General features: G+C 41.7%; 1 protein-coding gene across 1 annotated transcript in view; it reads left to right on the top strand.

Annotated features, from left to right (window-relative positions):
- The first annotated feature begins 3974 nt into the window (after positions 1-3974).
- The window catches only part of plppr5b (phospholipid phosphatase related 5b), a 139907-nt gene continuing 135084 nt past the window's right edge, over positions 3975-8797 (top strand). Inside the window, exon 1 of the mRNA XM_085286154.1 lies at positions 3975-4043. The gene's annotated coding sequence lies outside the window, so the exon portion shown is untranslated. The remainder of the gene's footprint in view (positions 4044-8797) is intronic.

Here is an 8797-nt window from a genome sequence, read left to right as displayed (position 1 = left end):
AGCTGCTAGCTCAGCGTGTCCATTTTTCCTACCGTCTAACCCATTAATTGCGAAACAAGATCATAAAACTGAAATCTACTCAGATGCTACTGGAGGGGCAGTTCATGCTGTTAATGCACTGTCATGTTAACCTCAATGGGGATCTTCAAATATGTTTTAAACTCATGTTCAGTCAGGGCGGACTGAGGAAGAACTTACCACAGCAAAAGCTTCTTTGCTACTAAAGGGATAAGCTTAGGGAAAGCCCGTTTACCAGTAGCAGACTTCCACTGCGGATTTTCAAAATAAAAGTTTTAAAATCAAATCTTTCAAAATAAACCCATGGTTGCGATCCCAAGTTTAACAGGAATTTAACCACAACAAAACCATGTTCATTATTTTACATCGTTACACATACTTTCACTTACCTAACATTAACCGACTTCGTCCCTTCCTTACTCCCCGTGCTGCTGCCATCCTTGTCTATAGTCTTATTACTTCCCAGATCAATTATTGCAACTCCCTCTTATTTGGTCTCCCCAATAAGTCCCTCCATAAACTTCAACTTCTTCTTTCTGCAGCTCAGGTCATAACTCATACTCCATTAAGAGACCATATTACCCCAATTCTTCAACAGCTTCACTGGTTGCCCATAGAAGCTCAGATAAACTTTAAATATTAAATTCTCACGTTTAAGTGCATCCATAACCTTGCCCCTCCTTATCTGTGTGATCTGCTTCAAATAACCTCTGTTTCCTGCTCTCTCAGATCTTCATCTGCCACTCATCTTGTTGTTCCTTCTGCTCATCTTGTCTTTCAGTTGCTCTGCTCCTCGGCTCAGGAACTCACTTCCTCCAGTTATAAGAAATATAGATTCCGTTCCCTTATTTAAGTCACAGCTCAAAATTATTATTACTATTTATTATTACTCATTATTATTACTATTACTATCATCATCATCATCATTATTATTATTATTATTATTATTATTATTATGCAGACTTCTATGGACCAAGATGGCTTTGGGATACCTTGGCGTCCATCAACACGCCAGACGGACCTCAACTTCGCAGATGGCATTGTTTTGTTGGCTGACGTCTGGAAAAACATGAAGACCATGACATGAAAACTTGGAGCAAGAGGCAGCCAAAGTGGGCTTCCGGATTAGCGGGAACCAGGCCAAGGTCATGAGAATTGGTTACGTGACGGCACAGTATCCCACAGGTAGGACAGCAATGTCTGGTGGAGGTGAACCAATTCACCACCCTGGGCAGCATCCTTGCAGGCGACAGAGATGCTGATCATTAGTCGTGTGTCAGATTGTGAAAGCGGGTGCGGTTTTCCAGTGACTCTGGCTGATCTGGTTGATCCCGAAGATCGACCGGGCTACAAAGATCCATCTGCTCAACTCCATCATTATACCTACCGCGATCTGCACTTGTGATACATGGAAAACATCAGCCAAAATCGCCAAAGACTCAATGTGGCTCAACACTCATGTCTAAGACGGATCCTCCCTGTTTCTTACTCGGACCATGTCACCAATGAAGAAGTCCACCGCCGGACTGCCACATGTCCCCTCAATGACATTGTGACTGACCGGCCTTTTGGGGGACAAACACTGTGCCAACTCCCGCACCAACTGCCCAAGATCACCATCCCATGGAACCCACCCCTTGGAAGACACAATCCAGGCCGCCCCTGTACAACATGGCGGAGGACTTTCATTGGTGAGTTACACACCTTAGACAGCCGAAGCTGATCGATTGTGCTGGCGGAGATCTGCCGCCCAATGCAAACAGCAGGACCTAAGTCTAAGTAAGTCTCTGTTGTTAGACTAACAGAACACAAACCATGTGAAACCTCTGGGGACACTAAACAGCTGCAAATTTACTGGGTTTCTTTTTACTGCTGATGTGGTATTATAAATGAGTTTGAGTAAATTAACATTTAGTATTGTCAGAGAAAATCACATTTTCTCAGATTCTAATTTCTAGGATTCTTCTAATCTGAACAGAACAATAGGACACCATATGCTAGTTAGACTCTTTAACAGTGTGTGTATGCTGTTGTTGTAATGAGAGCAGGTTGCATTACAGAGTTACATAATGAGACTCTCAGCAGTGATACTTCAGCTTCTTCCCAGCGTAACATAACTGCTGGCTTGGTAAGCTGACACCACATGCACACTGTGTGAGACTGTGTCACCAGAACTCCTGTTACTGTTGTTGGAACAGATACAAGTTACAGCAAAGGCAATGCTGCCTTCATGTCCAAAGAAAACACCAAACTTTCGACTTTTTTCAGTGAAAACTTTTTGAGTTTGTAATAAACAACATGTTTTGGAGAGGAAAATGAATTTAATACAGGACAGAGTTTGAAAGCCAATAAACATAGATTGCATGTAAATATAGTTTTTTTATGCAGAGTCTTTGAAAGCAATGGTTACAATAAAACATTACTTATCATAAAAGCTATGAATGAGTATGTTTTCATGAAAAAATAAATATAATTGACGTTATCAGTGCACCTTTTATGATTATGGCTCCTCAGCATTCAGCATTATAATTGTTTTATGACATTAGATGCGAAAAAAAAACTTCTATTGATTAAAAAAGTAGAATATAGTTAAGTGGTAACCACCAGAACCACCTCCGTATTATTTTTGATTTAAATGGTAGAAACGCAAAAGGACGACTTTTGCATTAAAACAACATGTTTTTTTGTTTATTTTTCCTTTTTTGTTTGTTTTTGCTATAATATAATGAGCTCATTTATTTTCTTTTTCTACGCATCTCTCTCTTTTAGCTTTTCTGACACGTTAATGCAACATTGATCTCCCCCACGAGCGCTTAAGTAAACCGCGCATGCGTCTCATCACCAGAATCTGCGATCGTGCAGCACTGTGGGTCCCGTTACTAAAAGGAAAATCCCAGGAAGTGTGACGGGATAAGGTGGCTGACGGACCCGGTGGGCCTGGGCGTTGTGTCAGCTGCAGACACCGGACAGCGCTGCGCTCAGACGGTTACCCACAGAGACTCCAGAGAGACTGCGCGAACTCTTGGAGCTGGCCAAGGTACGAGTCTCCGCGTCTGCTGCCGCTGGTCTCCTCCGAGGTGACAGAAAGCTGACGGTTCTGTCGGTATCTGCGACAGCCTTGATAACATCATACTTAACAGATCACACCTGTGTGTTCAAACCAGTAATATTATGTCATCACCGAGACCTGTGGCAGGGATCGATGGGACCTCTTTTATCCACTTTGGATGTCAGTGTCTTCCACTGATGTTTGAGGATGGTGGCTCAGCGCGTTCAGCACTTTTACACAATGCTGAACAAACAAACAAAGTCTCAACTTGGCACATAAAACTTTAACAGTGAACTTTACAAGAAAATGTTATTCAACGCCGTTTCACACGTTTTTGATGATGGTCGGAAATAATTAGGCATCCATTAGATTATTTATTTAGGTTGTAAAAGCATGTTGAAAGGATGGATATCATACTCAGATATAATTAGGAAACTGTGGCTGATTCATCATTGTATATATTAGTAAATATAAAAATGTAACTTTTGATAATTAAATTCTGTATGACTCATTTTGAAAATTGTACTGTACACTCACCTCTAAAAAGTTTTCTACAGCTCTGTTCAGAGCTTTGACATCATTGCAGAGACTGCAAAAAGAACCGCTGCTGTTTCTTTTTAAGCCATAAACCAGTGAGCTTCCCAGACAGAACTAAGCATGCATTCTGCCAGTGATGGGTCGGTCGAAATGGCTCTCAGAGCCGGATCTTTGAAGTGAACAAGGTTTTTTTTTCTTTCTCCTGCCCTCTCTTTCACTTTTTTTCGCTTCACGTTGCAAATCACCCTTGTGTTTGCGCTGAGCAGAGACGGCAAACAGAGCCTTGCGTTTGCGCCCCTCCCCCCTCTGCTCAGCGCTGAGCTGAGGGGGCGGGGCGGTAGTTACACTCGCAACAGCAGTAGCACACAACAAGAGCAGGAGGGAGAGGGAAAGAAAGAGAGCCGGGATCAACAAGAGACAACACCGTCACATTGGAAAGGTACAGTAAAGAAAATGAGTGACACCAAGAAAAGAAGCAAAGTCTGGAGCCATTTCAATCTTATTGACAAAACAAAGGCAGAGTGTACAAGAAAAGGATATCATATAGAGCCGGCTCCACAAACAACATGCACAGGCACCTGAGAACTGTCCACCCATCAGTGCAATGGGAAGATAAAACGCAGTCAGTTGAGTGTGATATTAATATTTCTAAATGCCAACCTTTGCCTTAATTAAAGATCTGGGCGTTCTTTTCTTTTTGTCGCTTTTTTTCCATATTTTAATTTATATTTGATTGTGTTGTGGTTTGCAGTGTTTTGTGTTGTTTCACTTTAAATTTGTTTAACAGGAAAAAGCTGAAAATTTAAGTAGTTAAAAGTTAAAATGTATGAAATGTAAATAGTTGGTTTGTGTATTTTATAATTTATTTATTACATTTTATGTGGAGTATATTTACAGTGGCCCCTAGAGACAAAGCAAGTACAAACTCCAAAACGTACAAACTCCAAAACACAACGGAAGTGCTCCAGGATGCTAGGGGCCGTGTTGAGCTTTTACCTAGTGGCTACACAAGCCAGGAAGTACCAACAATTGGATTGGGTGTGTGGTAGTAACAGGTAAATGAGGGTTTTTTTTAAATTATTTTAATATATATATATGAGTGTTTGTGTATTAATACAAAAACAATAGACATATGAATTCGATTGTGTAATTTAAGTGATCTAGTAGCTCTGTTTTGGAAGTTTAGTTAATGCTAGAAATGTGTTTTGGAGTTTGTACATGTTTCGTCTCTAGGGGCCCCCATAAAAATTTATGTATAAACATGCATAAAGAAAACCACGTTTTTTTACATTACTAATTCCTTTTGTGCATAATTTTATGTTGTTGTTGATAATTAATTAATTAAAGCAACAAAACAACCTGAAGAGCCGGTTGGGAGCCGAAAGAGCCGGCTGTTTTTAGTGAGCCGAGCTGAAAGAGCCGGTTCTCTAAAAAGAGCCGGAAATCCCATCACTACATTCTACTGGTGGTGGTCAGAGGGCCCGGTGGCGCCAGTGTCCGCAGCCTCGCCTCTGTCAGTGCGCCCCAGGGCAGCTGTGGCTACAATGTAGCTGCCATCACCAGTGTGTGAATGTGTGTGTGAATGTGTGTGTGAATGTGTGTGTGAATGGGTGAATGACTGAATGTAGTATAAAGGGCTTTGGGGTACTTAGGGACTAGTAAAGCGCTATACAAATGCAGGCCATTCTTGATCTCCATCACACATGATACAAAAAATATAATTTGAGCAATTAACCATTCAATATTTCCTTTTTTCCCGTTTCCTTTAAATATGGATTTTTAAATATGTAACTTAGATATATTTCATGTTTATGTGTGATTGAAATTGAAATACAGCATGCAGGTGCATTGGATTGTGTGGTTTTTATTTAAATTCAGATGCGTTAGGGTTAGGGACCTGAAGGGATGGACATGATCAGCAACAACACTCAGGTTGGCTGTGATGTTTATGCTCAGTTGGTCAGTGTGCCAGTCTACTTCAACATTTGATAGGTTTTGCTTTCATAGATCAGGGCTCTAGACTACCTTTGTGCCATTGGTGCGCCTAACTTTTTTTCTTAGGTGCACCAGCACAAAAGTTAGGTGCACCCAAATTTTTCAACCACATCGCTTAACACCGCAGTTTTACATGTGCACTTTTTGGGGTGGAAATTTGCTGTCCATACAGCCAATATTGATTTGTAAATGATTAACTAACAATCTTGTCAACACAAAGTTCTTCATTGGGGCGCGACCGTGGCTCAGGGGGTTGGGAAGCTCATCTTGTAACTGGAAGGTTGCTGGTTTGATCCCCAGCTCTGTCTGTCTTGGTCTTTGTGTCCTTGGGCAAGACACTTCACTTACTGCCTACTGGTGATGGCCAGATGGGCCGATGGCGCAATATGGCAGCCTCGCTTCTGTCAGTCTGCCCCAGAGCAGCTGTGGCTACAACTGTAGCTGCCTCCACCAGTGTGTGAATGTGAGAGTGAATGAATAGTGGCATTGTAAAAGCGCTTTGAGGGTCTCAAAAAGCGCCATAAAAATACAGTCTATTATTATTTATTTGGAGCACAGTTCTACAAGAAAGATAAGTTACTGAAAAAGTGCTTAAAGTGCGTTGGCACTCTTTGGTAATATTGTAAGCAATGTTAAACTTAATCATCACATCGGCTCCTCTGACGACCTGTTTGCTGCTGCCTGCTGCTGAAAGGCCGTGGGCAGAGGGGACACTTGGGCAGTGCATTTATCACAGCATGTAATGTGTTTTCTGGATACGCTGTGCTTTTTCAGCGTTTCAGTTTAAAACGTATTAGCACCAGTCACAAATGCAGTATTGCCGGCCGCGGTCTGTCCACACCCACAGCAGTAAATGCAGTGCATCATGTTGTCAGCTTTACTGTATCTTAGCCAGGGAAACTGGTCAAGCCGCTCTCTTCCAAATGTATACACTTTCCTTCTTTTACTTTCAGTGGGCTCTGGCTCGGAGTCGATCGTATGTGGCTCATTATGTGATGCTGTCTCCGAACCAGTGTTAGACATAACCTGAGAGGTTGATGGCTGTGTGTCAGAGCCATGAATCAGGCCTTAACAAAAAAGTTATCAATCGTTCTTTTCACCTTTTCTCGTTACCCACAGCTACATCTTCTTCTGTCAGCCACTAGGGCTGGGTATCATCGCTGATTTCTATAATCCATTCACTTCAATTCAATTTTGACTCAGACAGTCAGAAATATCATCATTCTGATCATTTATCAGTACTGACACTGTGAGACTTCATCAGAGGTGTGAGCATCACAGCAGAGGTCTTTGTGTCAAAGTAACTGTGAATAAAACAGAAAAACAAGAAGCAGATTTTCCTGTTCTGGCTTTTTATAGCAGATGACCTTAAAAATATTCTGCAGTAGAACAAAAACAAAGAAAACCATGAATCAACGTATGAACATTACCTGATGCTGCTGAAGTGAAGCAAAGTTACAGAGGTTTGATTACAGACACAGCTGAGTGTTTTGCAAATTGTCATCATTTTAAAAAGTTTACGTTTCTTCAGTATTGAACAGCAGACTGGTGCGCAATAAGCAAACAAATAATGCAGAAAACAGATTCGAGAAACTGTTCTTGAAGTACATTTTGGTGTGAGCCGTTGACCTTCAGCCCCGACGGCGTGTCTGTGTACGAGAAAGCTGACATCTCACTGACGCGTCAGGTCCACGCTGTGTGTTCACGTCTTTGTCTGGAATCCGTGTACCTGCTCTCATTTACTGTTTTAGCTGTTTGGTGGCTGTTGAAATCGTTTTGTGAGCTTCTGGCGTTTCTGGCAAAATACATTTATATTTAAAAATCGATTCAGGATTTAATGAATCAATATCACATCATTCAAGCTAAAATCCATTTTAATCGGAAAATCGATTGTTGAAACCCCCCCCCCCCCCGTGCTCACCTCTTTCTATCCGCCTGCACTTTCAAACATACATCGACATCGACAGGAATGTCTGGACCACAGCCAATCAGAGAGGTCCCACCCCTGACTGTCTCTGATTGGTTTAGATCACGATAGGGGCATAATGTGTGTCAGTTGTTGACCACATGGAGGCTTTCCGAGTTGCGGACACTTTTTGTTATCTCTAACGGCTGGTCACACCAGTGCCACCTAGGATTTTTTTTAGTCGCACCACTGAGAAATTAGGTCGTATTTTCAACGCAATTTTGGTCGCACTCTAGAGCCCTGATAGATGCTCTTTTGTACACTTGGGTCGTATGAAGTGGTTCTTTGACTTCATGGTCCTTCCTGTTAGCTTGAAGCAGTCTAGTCTTTCTGCTTTGACATTTTGAATTTTTGCCCAGAGAACTACCACTGTTGGTTTTTTATGAGAGAAGACACATATGCTCAATTTTATCATCAATTTATTCATAGATTTATTATCAAACTGTTAGAAATTAGTTTTACATGGCACCTCGGACCTCTGTGGCTCAGAGACAAAGACTGCTGCACCCAGGCAACCGAACGTTAACATGATTGATTGAAAGGGTGGCCTTAGGTCTGAGCTCACGTGTCTTCCTCTGCACCTCAGTTGACATCTCCTTATATAGAGATCAGCCTTTTGAAGGCAACACTCCCATTTCTATTAAAGTTTTAAGTCAGCCTTGAAGTTTTGTAACTTGGTGCCATCTCTAGAGCAGGCAGACCTCAGAGACTTCTCTCTGTTTGTGTCTGGAAGTATCTGTGTGTAGCAGTCTAAATCATGTTATCAATCTCCGGCTCTCTTCCAAAATTTGCCCCTCTGAAAAACTAGTTCATGCATTTATTACTTCCAGGCTGGACGACTGTAATTCATTATTATCAGGATGTCCAAAAAACTCACTGAAAAGCCTTCAGCTAATCCAGCAAGAGTCCTGACAGGGACTAGAAAGAGAGAGCAGGTTTCTCCTGTATTGGCTTCCCTTCATTGGCTTCCTGTTAAATCCAGAATTCAAAATCCTGCTCCTCACATACAAGGTCCTAAATAATCAGGCCCCATCTTATCTTAATGACCTTGTAGTACCATATCACCCTATTAGAGCACTTCGCTCTCGCTCTGCAAGCCTACTTGTTGTTCCTAGAGTATTTAAAAGTAGAATGGGAGACAGACACTATCTCTACTTTCAAGATTAGGCTTCAAACTTTCCTTTTTGCTAAAGCATATAGTTAGGGCTGGACCAGGTGACCCTGAATCCTCC

The sequence above is a fragment of the Mchenga conophoros genome, linkage group LG9, assembly GCF_057382185.1.
Source record: "Mchenga conophoros isolate Kocher_MC1m ecotype Shallow Benthic linkage group LG9, M_conophoros_male_GT1.1, whole genome shotgun sequence".
In the NCBI taxonomy this organism is placed as follows: domain Eukaryota; kingdom Metazoa; phylum Chordata; class Actinopteri; order Cichliformes; family Cichlidae; genus Mchenga; species Mchenga conophoros.
Note: the sequence above shows the minus strand (reverse complement) of the source record. Positions and strands in the feature narration are given on the sequence as shown.